This window comes from Chlorocebus sabaeus, chromosome 6 (assembly GCF_047675955.1).
Source record: "Chlorocebus sabaeus isolate Y175 chromosome 6, mChlSab1.0.hap1, whole genome shotgun sequence".
Lineage (NCBI taxonomy): Eukaryota > Metazoa > Chordata > Mammalia > Primates > Cercopithecidae > Chlorocebus > Chlorocebus sabaeus.
In genome coordinates, this window is record NC_132909.1 from 54,626,907 (window position 1) to 54,643,407 (window position 16,501).

Below are 16,501 nucleotides of genomic sequence, written 5' to 3' on the forward strand. Positions count from 1 at the left end.
GGCAACATAGTGAGACCCTATTTCTAAAAAAATTTTTTTAAATTAGCTGGGGATTATGTCTGTAGCCCCAGCTACTCAGGAGGCTAAGCCAGGAGGATCGCTTGAGCCCAAAAGTTTTGAGACTGTAGTGAACTGTGATCATGCCACGCATTCCAGCCTGGGTGACAGAGCAAGACCCTATCTCTTTTTTTTTTTTTTGAGATGGAGTCTCGCTCTGTTGCCCAGGCTGGGGTGCAGTGGCACGATCTCGGCTCACTGCAAGCTCCGCCTCCCGGGTTCACGCCATTTTCCTGCCTCAGCCTCCCGAGTAGCTGGGACTACAGGCGCCCGCCACCACGCCTGGCTAATTTTTTGTATATTTAGTAGAGATGGGGTTTCACCATGTTAGCCAGGATGGTCTCGATCTCCTGACCTCGTGATCCACCTGCCCTGGCCTCCCAAAGTGCTGGGATTACAGGCGTGAGCCACCGAGCCCGGCCAGACCCTATCTCTTAAAAAGAAAAAAAAAAAGACCCTTAAGCCTGCCATGTGATGTACCATGTTAATTGGTTCCGGGGTATCAGGACATAGAAACCTCTGGGGTGGGGGGGAGACGGGATCCACCAATGTTTCCTGAAAAGGGTCTGACAGCAAATATTTGGGGCTTTGTAGGGTACGTGTCCTCTGTTGCTAGGGCCGGCTATATAATTTCCATGGCCTGATGCAAAATAAAAACGCAGGGCCCTTCAGTCATAAACTATAAAGAACTTCAGAACGGGGACAGTGGAAGGGCAGGGCCCTGCGTGATGCAGTTTGCACATCCATAAAGCAGGTCCTGTCTGCACAACTTCCACCTCTGTGGCAGCTCAAGAGCGTCCCCTGGCCACACACAAAGGAGAGGCGTGGCTGTGTTACTGTCAAGCTTTATGGACACTGAAACTTGCATTTCATGTATTTTTCACATGTCACAAAATACAACCGTGGAAAAATCATTCTTGGCTCACGGGCCGTTGGAAAACAGGCATGGGCCGCATCGGGCTGTAGTGGGTTGACTACATGGGCTATGGGATCACATCAGAGCTTCTCTGCCCGACTTTCCAGGGCTCCTCAAGGTCAGTGACACCTCACTGTGATCTCCCCTCCGAACCAGCGCCCCTGCTCCCCAAATGATCCTCCCTGACAGAAGTTTTGAGGCTGTAGTGAACTGTGATCATGCCACTGCACTCCAGCCTGGGTGACAGAACAAGACCCTATCTCTTAAAAAAAAAAAAAGAGCCCAGGAGGCTGAGGTTGCAGTGAGCCATGATCACACCATGGCATTCCAGCTTGGGCAACAGAGTGAGGCCCTGTCTAAAATTAAAATAAAATAAAATAAATAAAATGAAACGGCTCTGTGCCAATGCTCCTGCCAGTCCCTCTGTCTGGAACTCCCCACTTCTCTTCTCTGCCCGGCCGACCCTTCCTCATGGATTAATGTGGCCCCGACACTGCCCTCCATGGGAGGCCGACCTGTGCCCATCCCTCGTCACGCTGGGTGGATTTATGTGTCCACGTGTCCGTCTTTGCCTCGGGGCAGTGATATCCTCTAGAGCAGGGACTTGGGCTCAGTCAGCTTCTGTGTCTCCTAACCTCCTGGACTCACAACAGCTTATGCTGAAGGAACGGACAGGGACTGAGAGGGACGGCAAGAAAACCCCGAACTACCGTTGCCGATTGATTCCTACTTCCTCGGATCAAAACTATGCTTCTGATTAATAAAAAAAAAAAAAAAAAAAAAAAAGGAAAACAGAGCCATATGCGGTGACTCATGCCTGTGAACACTTTGGGTGGCCAAGGCGGGTGGACCACTTGAGGTCAGGAGTTCGAGACTAGCCTGGCCAACATGGCAAAACCATGTCTCTACTAAAAATACAAAAAAATTAGCCAAGCGTGGGGGTGCGTGCCTATAATCCCAGCTACTTGAGAGGCTGAGGCAGAAGAATCGCTTGAACCCGGGAGGCGGAGGATGCAGTGAGCTGAGATCTTGCCATTGCACTCCAGCCTGTGTAACAAGACCAAAACTCCATCTCATAAAAAACTAAAAATAAAAGTGTAATCCACTATCAGTGAAGATTACAGTGAGCCGAAATTGTGCCACTGCACTCCAGCCTGGATGACAGAGACAGACTCCATCACAAAAAGAAAAGCAAAACCAGACAGGAATTTCCTATCTCACAATCAGAGCAGGCAAATATAGATCTTTGAGACCAAGTAGACCTGGGTTTTGTTTTTTTAGAAAATTTTTTTTAGAGACAGGGTCTTGCTGTCACCCAGGCTGGAGTGCAGTGGCATGATCACGGCTCACGGCAACCTCAAACTTCTGAGCTCAAGGGATCCTCCCACCTCAATCACCTGACTAGCTGGGACTACAGGCACACGCCAGCACGTCTGATTAAGTTTTTTAAGTTTTTTTTTTTTTTTTTTTTTTGAGACAGAGTCTTGCTTTGTCGCCCAGGCTGGAGTGCAGTGGCACGATCCCGGCTCACTACAAGCTCTGCCTCCCGGGTTCACACCATTCTCCTGCCTCAGCCTCCCCAGCAGCTGGGACTACAGGCGCACGCCACCATGCCCGACTAATTTTTTGTATTTTTGGTAGAGATGGGGTTTCACCATGTTAGCCAGGATGGTCTCGATCTCCTGACCTTGTGATCTGCCTGCCTCGGCCTCCCAAAGTGCTGGGATCACAGGTGTGAGCCACTGTGCCCGGCCGCCTGGTTAAGTTTTAAAAATTTTTGTAGAGACGGAGTCTTGCTTTATTGTCCAGGCTGGTCTCAAACTCTTGGCCTCAAGGATCTTCCTGCCTCAGCCTCCCTAAGTGCTGGAATTACAGGTGTGAGCCCCAGCACCTGCCCTTGGTTCCAAAGATTGTAAAAGTGGGTCAATTTAGTTCTCACAGTGCCCACAGGAAGTGCGCCTGACCTTTATACACACTGCCCCAAAATTTAACCACCAATAGCCCACTGTTGACCAGAAAACCTTACTCATAACATATACAGTCCATTAATACATATTCTGTATTTTATTTGTATCGTATATTTTTATGATAAAGGAAGATAGAGAAAACAAGATGTACTTTAAAAAATCATTAGGAAGAGGCCAGGCGAGGTGGTTCATGCCTGTAATCCCAGCACTTTGGGAGGCCAAGTCAGGCGGATCACATGAGGTCAGGAGTTTGAGACCAGCCTGGCCAACATAGTGAAACCCAGGCTCTATTAAAAATACCAAAATTAGCCGGGCATGGTGGCAGGCGCCTGTAATCCCAGCTACTCAGGAGACTGAGGCAGGAGAATCGCTTGAACCCAGGAGGCGGAGGTTGCAGTGAGCCAAGATCATACCACTGTACTCCAGCCTGGGGAATACAGCGAGACTGTCTCAAAAAAAAAAAAAAAAAAAAAATCATTAGGAAGAGAAAATACATTCATCATTCATTAAGTGGTAGTGGATCATAATGGTCTTCGTGTCGTCTTCACTTGGAGTAGGCTGAGGAGGAGGAGGAGGAGGAGGAGGAGGAGGAGGAGGAGGAGGAGGAGGGGTTGGTCTTGCTGTCTCACAGGTGGCAGAGGTGGAAGAAAATCCAGTTGTAAGTGGACCTGTACGGTTCAGATGTAGGACCCGGGTTGTTCAAGGATCACCTGGACTATGATAACCCCCGTTTTATTTATTTCATTTTTATTTTTAGAGACCGAGTTTCACTCTTGTCTCCCAGGCTGGAGTGCAATGGCGCACTCTTGGCTTACCGCAACCTCCGCCTCCCAGGTTTAAGCGATTCTCCAGCCTCAGCCTCCCGAGTAGCTGGGATTACAGGCACCCACCACCACACCCGGCTAATTTTGTATTTTTAGTAGAGACAGGGTTTCTCCATGTTGGTCAGGCTGGTCTCGAACTCTCAACCTCAGGTGATCCGCCTGCCTTGGCCTCCAATGTGCTGTGATTACAGGCGTGTGCCACCACACCAGCCTTATTTTATTTTTATTTATTGGAGACAGAGTCTTGCTGTTGCCTAGACTGGAGTGCAGTGGCACCATCTTGGCTCACTGCAACCTCCCCTTCTCGGGTTCAAGTGATTCTCTTGTCTCAGCCTCCAGAGTAGCTGGCATTACAGGTGTGTACCACCATGCCTGGCTAATTTTTTTATTTTTAGTAGAGATGGGGTTTTACCATATTGGCCAGGCTGGTCTTGAACTCTTAGCCTCAAATGATCTGCCCACCTCAGCCTCCCAAAGTGCTGGGACTACAGGTGTGAGCCACCACATCTGGCCCACCCCCATTTTAGACATTTTAGAGATGAGGAAGCTGAAACTCAGAGATTAAATGACTCGCCCAAGGTCACACAGCTGGTGAGTGCAGACCCTTTCACAAAAAAAAAAAAAAAAAAAAGAAAAGAGAAAAAGAAAAAGAAAAAGAAAAAGAAAAGAGCTATTGATACTGGGTTTAGTGGTTCACGCCTGTAATCCCAGCACTTCGAGAGACCAAGGTGGGTGGATCACTTGAGCTCAGGAGTTCGAGACCAGGCTGGGCAACATGGTAAAACCCTGTCTCTACAAAAAATGCAAAAATTTAGGTGGGCATGGTGGCACACGCCTGTAGTCCCAGCTACTTGGGACACTGAGGTGAGAGGATGGCTTGAGTCCAGGAGGTTTAGGCTGCAGTGAGCCAAGATGGCACCACTGCACTCCAGCCTGGGCAATATAGTGAGACCTTGTCTTAAAAAAAAAAAAAAAAAAAAAAGCCACTGGTAATCTAAAGATCTAAAGAAACAACATTCCAGTAGCAATGAGCACTCCTGGTGTCCCAGACCCTGGCTTTCAATACCATTCTCTACTAAAAGGAACCAGGGCCCCCTTGGAGACATGGCTGCTTCTATGACAAAGGGCAGAAATATACAAGATAGGCCTGCAGCATTTTGTGTTGCCACAAAGTAAGGAACCGCTTCGAATAAAACAAATAAACAAAAAAAAAACACTGAAAAACACATTGATGGGAATATGTCAAAGGGCCACAGAAGCCAAATTAAAGAGTGGTAGATGGCCAAAGCTGGAACAATTTGACTGACAAAATACAGTAGTATTGGGTTATAACACAAAGCATAAAATAAACATCCAGGCCAGGTGTGGTGGCTTATGCCGATAATTCCAGCACTTCTGGAGGCCAAGGCAGGCGGATCACCTAAGGTCGGGAGTTCAAGACCAGCCTGACCAACGTGGAGAAACCCCGTCACTACTAAAAATACAAAAGTAGCTGGGCATGGTGGCACATGCCTGTAATCCCATCTACTTGGAAGGCTGAGGCAGGAGAATCACTTGAACCCGGGAGGCAGAGGTTGTGGTGAGCTGAGATCATGCCATTGTATTCCAGCCTGGGCAACAAGGGCAAAACTCCATCTCAAAAGTAAAATAAAATAAATAGGCCGGGCGCGGTGGCTCAAGCCTGTAATCCCAGCACTTTGGGAGGCCGAGACGGGTGGATCACGAGGTCAGGAGATCGAGACCATCCTGACTAACACGGTGGAACCCGTCTCTATCAAAAAATACAAAAAACTAGCCGGGCGAGGTGGCGGGCGCCTATAGTCCCAGCTACTCGGCAGGCTGAGGCAGGAGAATGGCATAAACCCGGGAGGCGGAGCTTGCAGTGAGCCGAGATCTAGTCACTGCACTCCAGCCTGGGCGAGAGGGAGAGTCCGTCTCCAAAAAAATAAATAAATAAATAATAAAATAAAATAAATAAATATAGAGCATTCCATCCTGATATAATTCAATGACCTAATACATGGGGGAGAGTGACATAAATCTCCCATGTGGAAGAATTCTAGAAAACTTATGTTTCAGCTGTGGACAAGCTTAAAAAATAATAATAATTTATGTAGGCCAGATGCAGTGATGTAAATCGTAACCCCAGAACTTTGGGAGGCCAAGGCGGGAGGAGTGCTTGAGGCCAGGAGTTCCAGACTAGCCTGAGCAACATAGTGAGATCCCATCTCTACAAAAATATACAAAAAGTAGCCAGATGTGATGACGCACACCAGTAGTCCCAGCTACTAGAGGCTGAGGCAGAAGGATCCCTTAAGCCCAGGAAGTTGAGGCTGCAGTGAGCCATGATCACACCGCTACACTCCAGCCTGGGCAACACAGCTAGACTCTGTCTCTAATATTAAAAAAAAAAGAAAAAAATTATGTAGACAGTCTACCCTTAAAGAAATAGAGTATAACCTCCCACAACTTAGGTGTAGGTTACATATAGTGACTTCCTTCCACAGTATTCCAAAAAAAAAAGGAGGGCTGGGCACAGTGGCTCATGCCTGTAATGCCAGCACTTTGGGAGAACAAGACGGGAGGATCACCTGAGGTCTGGAGTTCAACACCAGCCTGGCCAACACGGTGAAAACCCATCTCTACTAAAAAACACAAAATTAGCTGGGCATGGTGGTGCACACCTGTAACCCCCAGGCTGGAGTGTAGCGGCACAATCTTGGCTCACTACAACCTCCACCTCCCAGGTTCAAGCAATTTTCATGCCTCAGCCTCCAGAGTAGCTGGGACTACAGGTGCACACCACCACATCCAGCTAATTTTTGTACTTTTTTAGTAGAGATGAGGTTTCACCATGTTGGCCAGGCTGGTCTCGAATTCCTGACCTCAAGTGATCCACCTGCCTCTATATCCCAAAGGGCTAGGATTAGAGGTGTGAGCCACAGTGCCCGGCCGGGACCCTGTGTCTTTAAATAAAAAAACAATAAATTTGATAGGCTGTACCCTTGATATGGTGTGATGAAAATGGCACTTTACTTCCTTGATCTTGCTGCCAAAAACGTGTCATCCCATTCTTATGAGAAAAACGCCAGATAAATTCCAAAAGAGGGACATTCTTACCAAAATACCTGACTGGCACTCCTCAAAACTGTCAAGGTCATCACAAATTAGGGAAGTCTGAGAATCTGTCACAACTAAGAAGAGCCTAATAAGGTAAGAGAACTAAAAGTGAGATGAACTGGTCGGGCACGGTGGCTTACGCCTATAATCCCAGCACGTTGGGAGGCCGAGGCAGGTGGATCACTTGAGGTCAGGAGTTCAAGACCAGCCTGGCCAACATGGCGAAACCCCGTCTCTACTAAAAATACAAAAATTAGCCGGGCATGATGGTGGGTCCCTGTAGACTGAGCTACTTGGGAGGCTGAGGCAGGAGGATCACTTGAACCCAGGAGGTGAAGGCTGCAGTGAGCCGAGATCACAACACTGCACTCCAGTCCAGGTGACAGAGCGAGACTCCATTTCAAAAAGAAAAAAAAAAAGTGAGATGGTCTCCTGGGTAGGATCCTGGAAGAGAAAAAAGATACTAGGGCAACACAAAGGAAGACTAAATAAACTCTGACCTTCAGTTAATAGCAAAGTATCAGTATTGGTCCATTAATTGCAACAAATTATCATTATTAATTTGTTACCAATATGTTACTCATTTGTAACTAAAATATTTAACTAATAGGGAATAATGGTAACTCTGTTTTTTTGTTTGTTTTTAACACAGGGTCAGGTCTCACGCCTGTAATCCCAGCACTTTGGGAAGCCAAAGCAGGTGGATCACCTGAGGTCAGGAGTTGGAGACCAGCCTGGCCAACATGGTGAAAACTCGTCTCTACTAAAAATATAAAAATTAGCTGGGTGTGGTGGTGGGTGCATATAATCCCAGCTACTCGGGAGGCTGAGGCAGGAGAATCACTTGAACCCAGGAGACGCAGATTGCAGTGAGCTGAGATCACACCACTGCACTCCATGGGCGATAGAGTGAGACGTGGTCTCAAAAAAAAAAAAAAAGAAAAAAAAAGGACAGGGTCTGGCTATGTTGCCCAGGCTGTTCTGCAACTCCTGGGCTCAGAGATCCTCCCACCTTAGCCTCCCAAGTAGCTGGGATTATAAGCACCTGCCACTGCACCAGGCCTGGTAACTCTCTACTACTACTTCGGCAGTACTTCCGTAAATCTAAAATTTTTATTTTATTTATTTATTTATTTATTTTGAGATAAGGTCACACTCTGTCACCCAGAATGGAGGGCAGTGGTACAATCACAGTTCACTGTAGCCTTGACCTCCCAGACTTAACCAGCCCTCCCACCTCAGCCTCCTCAGTACCTGGGAGCACAGGTGTGTCCTACCACACCCAGCAAATTTTTTAAATTTTTACTAGAGATGGGGGTCTTGTTATATTACCTGCACTGGTCTCAAACTCCAGGCCTCAAGAGATCCTCCCACCTCAGCCTCCCAAACTGCTGGGATTATAGGTGTGAGCCACTGTGCCAGGTTTAAATTTTTCTAAAAGATAAAGTCTTTTTTTTTTTTTTTTTTTTTGAGACAGTCTCACTCTGTTGCCCATCACTCCAATCTCAGTTTAGAACATTTTCTTTTCTTTTCTTTTTTTTTTTTTTTTTTGAAATGGAGTTTGGCTTTTGTTGCCCAGGTTGGAGTGCAATGGCGCGATCTTGGCTCACTGCAACCTCTGCTTCCCCGGTTCAAGTGATTCCCCTGCCTCAGCTCCCAAGTAGTTGGGATTACAGGCGCCACCAAGCCCGACTAATTTTTGTAGTTTTAGAAGAGATGGGGTTTCACCATGTTGGCCAGGCTGGTTTATTTTTTATTTTTTGAAATGGAGTCTCGCTCTCTTGCCCCAGCTGGAGTGCAGTGGCGCGGTCTCGGCTCACTGCAAGCTCTGCTTCCCGGATTCACGCCATTCTCCTGCCTCCGCCTCCCGAGTAGCTGGGACTACAGGCGTCCACCACCACGCCCTGCTAATTTTTTGTATTTTTAGTAGAGACAGGGTTTCACCGTGTTAGCCAGGATGGTCCCGATCTCTTGACCTCGTGATCCACCCACCTTGGCCTCCCAAAGTGCTGGGATTACAGGAGTGAGCCAACGTGCCTGGCGGCCAGGCTGGTCTTGAACTCCTGACCTCAAGTGATCTGCCTGCCTCAGCCTCCCAAAGTGTTGGGATTATATATGTGAGTCACCACACCTGGGTTAAAAAATAAAATCTATCAACAATACTAAAGTATAGATGAATGAAAGAAGTTTATTTTTCATTGTGGGAACAATGATTATAGCTCCCATATCACAGAGCTATTTCTAGGATTTCGTGTTTTTGTTTTGTTTTGTTTTTGAGACAGTCTCGCTTTGTTGCACAGGCTGGAGTGCAGTGGCGCAATCTCAGCTCACTGCAACCTCCAACTCCTGGGTTCAAGCGATTCTCCTGCCTCAGCCTCCTGAGTAGCTGGGATTACAGGCGCCTGCTACCATGCCTGGCTAATTTTTGTATTTTTAGTAGAGATGGGGTTTCACTATGTTGGCTAGACTTGTCTTGAACTGCTGACCTCGTGATCCGCCTGCCTCGGCCTCCCAAAGTGCTGGGATTATAGGCATCAGCCATCCTGCCCGGCCTATTTCTAGGATTTCACAGGAGGATGTCCATAAAGCATTTGCCATGAAGGACCCACTTAATTCAGAGGACTTGTCACCACTGTACTAACCCTATGCTGTCCACTACAGGAGCCACTAACTCTATGTGGTTATTTACATTTGAATTAATTAAAAACTTATGCTCAGTTTTTGTTTTTGTTTTTTGACATGAGGTTTTGCTTTGTTGCCCAGGCTGAAGTGTTGTGGCATGATCACAACTCACTGCAGTCTCGAACTACTGAGCTCGAGAAATCCTCTCACCTCAGCCTTTCAAGTAGCTGAGACTAAAGGCCCACACCATATCACCTGGCTATTTTTTTTTTTCCTTTGGTAGAGACAGGGGCTTGCTATGTTGCCCAGGCTGGTCTGGAACTCCTGGCCCCAAGTGATCCTCCCACTTCGGCTTCCCAAAGTGCTTGAGATTACAGGCATAAGCTGCCGTTGTCTGGCCAGAAAGTCAGTTCTTTAACGGTACCAGCCAGACGCCAAGTGCAAAAAAAAAAACCCCACAAAACACATATGCAGGTCAGATGCAGTGGCTCATGCCTGTAATCCCAGCACTTTGGGAGGCCGAGGTTGGTGGATCACCTGAAGTTGGGAGTTCAAGACTGGCCTGGCCAACATGGTGAAATCCCGTTTCCACTAAAAATGCAAAAAAAGTTAGTCAGGTGTGGTGGCAGGCGGTCCCAGCTACTTGGGAGGCTGAGGCACGAGAATCACTTGAACCCCGAAGGCAGAGGTTGCAGTGAGCCAAGATCACACCACTGCACTCCAGCCTGGGTGATAGTGCAAGATTCCGTCTCAAAAAAATAATAATAATGATGATGATAATAATAAATAAAAATATAAATATAGGCCGGACACTGTGGCTCACGCCTGTAATCCCAGCACTTTGGGAGGCCAAGGCCGTCAGATCATGAGGTCAGGAGATACAGACCATCCTGGTTAACACGGTGAAACCCCATCTCTACTAAAAACACAAGAAAAAATTAGCCGGGCGTGGTAGCGGGCACCTGTAGTCCCAGCTACTCGGGAGGCTGAGGCAGGAGAATGGAGTGAACCTGGGAGACGGAGCTTGCAGTGAGCCGAGATCGTGCCACTGCACTCCAGCCTGGGCGACAGGATGAGACTCTGCCTCAAACAAAACAAAAACAAAATAAAACAAAAAATATATATAAACATTAGCCAGGCGTGGTGGTGCACGCCTGTAGTTCCAGCTACTTGGGAGGCTGAGGCAGGAGAATCGCTTAAACCCAGGAGGCGGAGTTTGCAGTGAGCTAAGATCACACCACTGCACTCCAGCCTGGGTAAGACAGTGAGACTCCATATTAAAAAAAAAAAAAAAAAAGAGAAAAAGGAAAGAAAGAAAGAAAGAAAGAAAAGAAGAACAGAAAGAAAGAAAGAAAACCCCACGGAGCCAGGGGCTACTGAATTGGACGGTGCTGATACGGAACATGCCCATTATCGTGGGAAGCTCTTCTGGACAGCACTGTGGCAGACAACGAAAAATTTGTGCAGCACTCTCATCTCCTTTGGGTCCCTCTGCAAATGACACCTCTTCAACCTTCTCAACCATCCTCTTTCAGACAGCAACTTCCACATTCCCTGTGCTCTTTCCCCAATTTGCTTTTCTTAGCCTGTTCACTTGACATGGAAATCACCCAGTTTCTCTTCTGACTCCCCATCCAGCACTGCACAGTCTGATGCAGTAGCGACTGGTAATGTGTGATGGCTGAGCCCTTGAAATGCAGCCAGTCCGACTTGAGATGTGCGGTGCTGTGCTGTGCTGTGGAGTATAAAATACGTACTAGATTTCCAAAGCAGGCAGCGGCCGAGCGCGGTGGCTCATACCTGTAATCCTAGCACTATGGGAGGCCAGGGCGGGTGGATCACTTGAAGTAAGGAGTTCGAGGCCAGCCTGGGCAACATGGTGAAACCCCATCTCTACTAAAAATACAAAAAATTAGCCGGGCATGGTGGCAAATGTCTGTAATCTCAGCTACTCGGAAGGCTGAGGCAGGAGAATCATTTGAACCCAGGAGGCGGAGGTTGCAGTGAACAAAGATCGTGCCACTGCACTCCAGCCTGGGCAACAGAGTGAGACTCTGTCTCCAAACAAACAAACAAACAAACAAAACCAAGCAGGGCAACATGGTGAAACCTCATCTCTACTAAAAATACAAAAATTAGGCTGTAATCCCAGCACTTTGGGAGGGCGAGGCAGGCAGATCACCTAACATTAGGAGTTCGAGACCAGCCTGACCAACAAGGTAAAACCCCATCTCTACCAAAAATACAAAAATTAGCTGGGCGTGGTGGCACACGCCTGTAATCCCAGCTACTCGGGGAAGCTGAGGCAGAAGAATCACTTTGAACCTGGGAAGCAGAAGTTGCAGTGAGCTGAGATGCTGCCACTACACTCCAGCTTGGGTAAGACAGAGAGAGATTCGTCTCAAAAAAAAAAAAAAAAATAGCGGGGTGTGGTCATGGATGCCTGTGATCCCAGTTACTTGGGAGGGAGGCTGAGGCAGGAGAATTGCTTGAACCCGGGAGGGGGAGGTTGAAGTGAGTCGAGATCCCACCACTGCACTCCAGGCTGGGCAACAGAGTCAGACTCTGTTTCCAAAAAAAAAAAAAAAAAGCAAGCAGGAAAGAAAAAGGACACACAAAGTATCTTGTATTTTGGAAAGATAATAGATAAAAAATATCCTGTATTTTAAAATATTGACTACATGTTTAAATAATAACATATTCAACATACTGAGTTAAATAAAACACATTACAATTAACATCACCTGTTTTTTACTTATTTTAAATATGGCTAACAATTTAATTAATTTAAATTACATACCTCGCTGACAAATCTGTGGCTTGCTTATACTTCTTCTTTTTTTTTTTTTGAGATGGATTTTCCCTCTTTCACCCAGGCTGGAGTGCAGTGGCAGGATCTTGGCTCACTGCAACCTCTGCCTTCCAGTTTCAAGCGATTCTCCTGCCTCAGCCTCCCGATTAGCTGGGATTACGGATACCCGCCACCACGCCCAGCTAATTTTTGTATTTTTAGTAGAGGTGGGGGTTTTACCATGTTGGCCAGGCTGGTCTTGAACTCCTGACCTCGTGATCTGCCTGCCTTGGCCTCCCAAAGTGCTGGTATTACAGGCATGAGCCACTGCGCCTGGCCTGCTTTGCTTATACTTCTATTGCACCGTGATGATCCAGAATGCTAGCTACCATAAAATATAACAATTAAATGTTAAATTTAACATTTAATTGAGCTAGGTGTGGTGGCACGTGCCTATAATCCCAGCTACTTGGGAGCCTGAGGCAGGAGGATTGCTTGAGGTCAGGAGTTAAACCTGTGGGATGATTGCACCTGTGAACAGCCACTGTACTCCAGCCTGGGCAACACAGTGAGACCCAATCTGTAAAAAACTTTTCTAGGCCAGGTGGTGGCTCACGCCTGTAATCCCAGCACTTTGGGAGGCCGAGGTGGGCGGATCACGAGGTCAAGAGAGAGAGACGATCCTGGCCAACACGGTGAAACCCTGTCTCTCCTAAAAATACAAAAATTAGCTGGTTGTGGTGGCATGCGCCTGTAGTCCCAGCTACTCAGGAGGCTGAGGCAGGAGAATCGCTTGAACCCGGGAAGTGGAGGTTGCAGTGAGCCGAGATCACGCCACTGCACTCCAGCCTGGTGACACAGCAAGACTCCTTCTCAAATAAATAAGTAAAAATAAAAAGATTATTATTTTCAGATCACACACACACACAAAAGAAAAACAAAATTAGGCAGAGTGCAAGCATGCCTGTAATCCCAGCTCTTTGTGAGGCAGAGGCAGGAGAATCACTTGAGTCCAGGAGTTCCAGACCAGCCTGGGCAACAGACCCAGAGCCCATCTTTATTTAAAAAGTTAAAGTATAAAAAAATTAAACATGTAGGTTGTATTTCTACTAGAGCATTCTAGATCAGCGCTGGCTTAGAATGTTAGCCCAATAAGACCAGGTATTTTTTTTCTGCTCACTGCCCATACAGTGACTGACACACAGTAGGCGCTCAATGACATTTTAATGAATGAATGAGAGGCTGAGCCTTCGGGAACTGGCTTGCTCAAAGAGCCAGCACCGATGGTGCTCTGACCACGTTCCATGCCCCGCCTCCTCAGCGCACCAGAGAAGGAAACTGAGGCCTGGCAAGGTGACGTCAGCTCCTGCCCAACCGCACTACGTGAGGAAACGTCGGGGCCGGGATTCGAACCCAGGTTTTGTACGCGTAACCCCGGCGCGCTGACCGTTCCTACCTTACTGGGCGGCGGCGGCAGGTCACACAGGTGCGGGACATACGGCGAGCGCTCAACCAGAGGCGCCGCTCCTCAGCCACCGCCTTCCGTCAGCCTCCGAGGGCCGGAACCCAGTTCGCCCCCTCCGCGGCCATTGCTGGCTGCCCGCGTCTCCGCCGGCCGCGGAGCCCTTCGCAGGCGGCGCCGACCGGAAGTCCCGCCTCTCCCGCGCGCCCCGGGGTGCCGCGACACCCACGACGGCCAATGAGCAGCGCGACGTGGCGGACGCCGACCAATGGGCGCGTGCGCCGGGGGGGCGTGTCCGGTCCGCGGGCCGGAGCGGGTCGTGCGCGCTGAGGAGGAGCCGCTGCCGCCGTCGCCGTCGCCGCCACCGCCGCCACCGCTACCGAGGCCGAGCGGAGCCGTTAGCGCCGCGCCGCCGCCGCCTCCCGCCCGCCCCGGAGCAGCCCCGGGCCCGCCCGCCCGCTTCCAGGTGAGGCGGTGGGGGGCCTTCGGCGGCGCCCGACGGGGTAGGCCGCGGCAGGCCTGAGCTTGCCTAGCCTGGCCGCGGGGCGCCCGCGGGCCTGCACCGGCCGAGGCCCAGGCCGCGCCGGACCGCGGGAGGGGACGCGCGCTGGGGCCGCGGCGGGCGGGTCGGGGCGGGCCGGTGTGGGCGCCGGCGACAGGCCCTGGGGCCGGATTCCTCTGGCGCCTCGAGGGACGGGCGAGGGGGATACGGCGTGGGCATGCGCCGGGGGGCCGGGCTGCACGGCCGGGGGCCCCGGTCGCCTTGGAAGCCCGGGCTCCGGGGGCGGGAGAGTGGGGCCAGCGGCGGGGGGAGCGCGGGGAACGCTTTGAGCGCGCAGAGGTCACGGCCCACGGGCTCGCTCCCCCGGGAAATCCCACAGATTCTTTTGTGGTCGTTGTCAGAGCACCGCGGCCGGTGCGAGGTCCTTTGAGAAGTGTGCAAACCCTTCAGTAGATACACGGGAGTCCTGGGGGGGGGGGGAATCTAAACTGCATCTTTTTTTGAGCGCCATCTCTAACAAAGCTGTTTGTGGGGCGTGGGACGTTAGGATTTGTAAAATATGTGTGTGTGTCTGTTGGAAACACAAACTGCACACAGTTGAACAATGGGGGATGGATGCCCTTCCTTCCTTTTCCGGTGCTCTGGGCTGCCGGGCTTGTTAAAATGGGTTTTCGTCCCTACTGTGTGCAGGGCAGGTGGGGAAGAACTTCTGCACAACTTCTGCACGGGCTTCCCGTGGTGGGACTGAGCCCCCTTGCTGGAAAGTGTTCATCTAAGATCCGGATGGCCAGAAGTGGGAAGATCAGGAGGGTGACCTGGCTAGAGAAGGGTTTCTCAACGTTGGCACTACTGATGTTCGGGGTCAGATAGTTTTTGGTTGTGGGTGGGGGCCTTCCCTGTGCAATGTAGGAAGTTGAGCCGTATTCCTGGCCTCTACCCGCTAGATGCCAGCAGTATCCCCATCCCCCAAGTCGTGAGGATCAACAAGATCTCCAAACCTTGCCAGATGTCCCGGGTTGTGGGGGAGGGGTCTCTTCCACTCGCTCATACACGGAGGTGAGAACCATTACTGAACTAAATCCCTTCCTCCAAAAGTTCTAATGCCCTGGGAGATGCTCCCAAGACCTCGAACAAGCTTGACTCTGTTGAGCCTTAGTTTTCTTATCTGTAAAATGGGAAGGACAAAAGTGTGGTGCAGATTGAAGGGGTTGAGAAGCCAGTTGCGTTGTGCGTGGTCTGTACCTGGTAGGCACTGAATAAATGATATTATACATAACCACAGTATTTATTGAGGATTTACTATGAGCTCGACACTTTGTGGATGTTTGTCTCCGGTCCTTAAGGCAGGTGATGTTATAATTTCCATTAATTTCCATTTTAGAGATGAAGAAACTGAGGCTTAGATGGGTCACTTGATATGACCAGTCTCATGCACTGAAGTGGCTGCGCCAGGGTTTGAACTCGGGCCCTCTGATTCAGAACCCTTACTCTTAACCACCCGGTTGTATTGCTCCCATAATCGCAAGGCTCCAGGACACTCCACTCAGTTGTCATCAAGTATTTTCTGTGTGCAAAGTTTTGTGCTGGGATCTGTTATCAAATTCTGCAACTTCAAGGCCCACAAAGAGGTTGAGATACGTGAACGTCTCCAAATGTGGAAGGAAATAATACTGTTTATGTTGACGCATTGGTTTTGAGCAGACAGAGTTTCAGTTTGCATGTGTTGAGTCTGAGATCATGGTGATTTTTTTTTTTTTTTCTTTTTTGAGACACAGTTTCACCCTTGTAGCCCAGGCTGGAGTGCAGTTGTGCCATCTCAGCTCACTGCAACCTTCGCCTCCCGAGTTCAAGCGATTCTCCTGCCTCAGCCTCCCGAGTAGCTGGGATTACAGGCGGCCGCCACAACGCACGGCTAATTTTTTGTATTTTTAATAGAGACGGGATTTCGCCTTACTGAGCAGGCTGGTCTCGAACTCCTGACCTCAGGAGATCCATCTGCCTTGGCCTCCTAAAGTCCTGGGATTACAGGCATGAGACACTGCACCCGGCCCATGATGCTATTTCAAGTAAAAGAAATGAGAGAATTATGAAAAAACTGTTTATGAAAAAAAACAAGAAATTATGAAAATGTATTGCCTCTCTCACTCGCGGCTTCCCATCTCTTCCCTCTTTCCACACTCCAGCAGGAGTTCTGTAAATGCACATCTAATTGTGTCCCTTCTGATTTAAAATCTTTGGGC

The 16,501-nt window shown here is 49.2% G+C and overlaps 2 protein-coding genes across 9 annotated transcripts in view; one reads left to right on the top strand and one right to left on the bottom strand.

The window, feature by feature from the left end:
• Positions 1-13,939, bottom strand: part of CCL25 (C-C motif chemokine ligand 25) — a 47,215-nt gene extending 33,276 nt beyond the window's left edge. For all 8 annotated transcript variants that reach the window (XM_073017024.1, XM_073017021.1, XM_073017022.1 and 5 more), the window contains exon 1: positions 13,754-13,939. The gene's annotated coding sequence lies outside the window, so the exon portion shown is untranslated. The remainder of the gene's footprint in view (positions 1-13,753) is intronic.
• Positions 13,940-14,073: 134 nt separating this feature from the next.
• The window catches only part of ELAVL1 (ELAV like RNA binding protein 1), a 43,518-nt gene continuing 41,090 nt past the window's right edge, over positions 14,074-16,501 (top strand). Inside the window, exon 1 of the mRNA XM_037994316.2 lies at positions 14,074-14,225. The gene's annotated coding sequence lies outside the window, so the exon portion shown is untranslated. The remainder of the gene's footprint in view (positions 14,226-16,501) is intronic.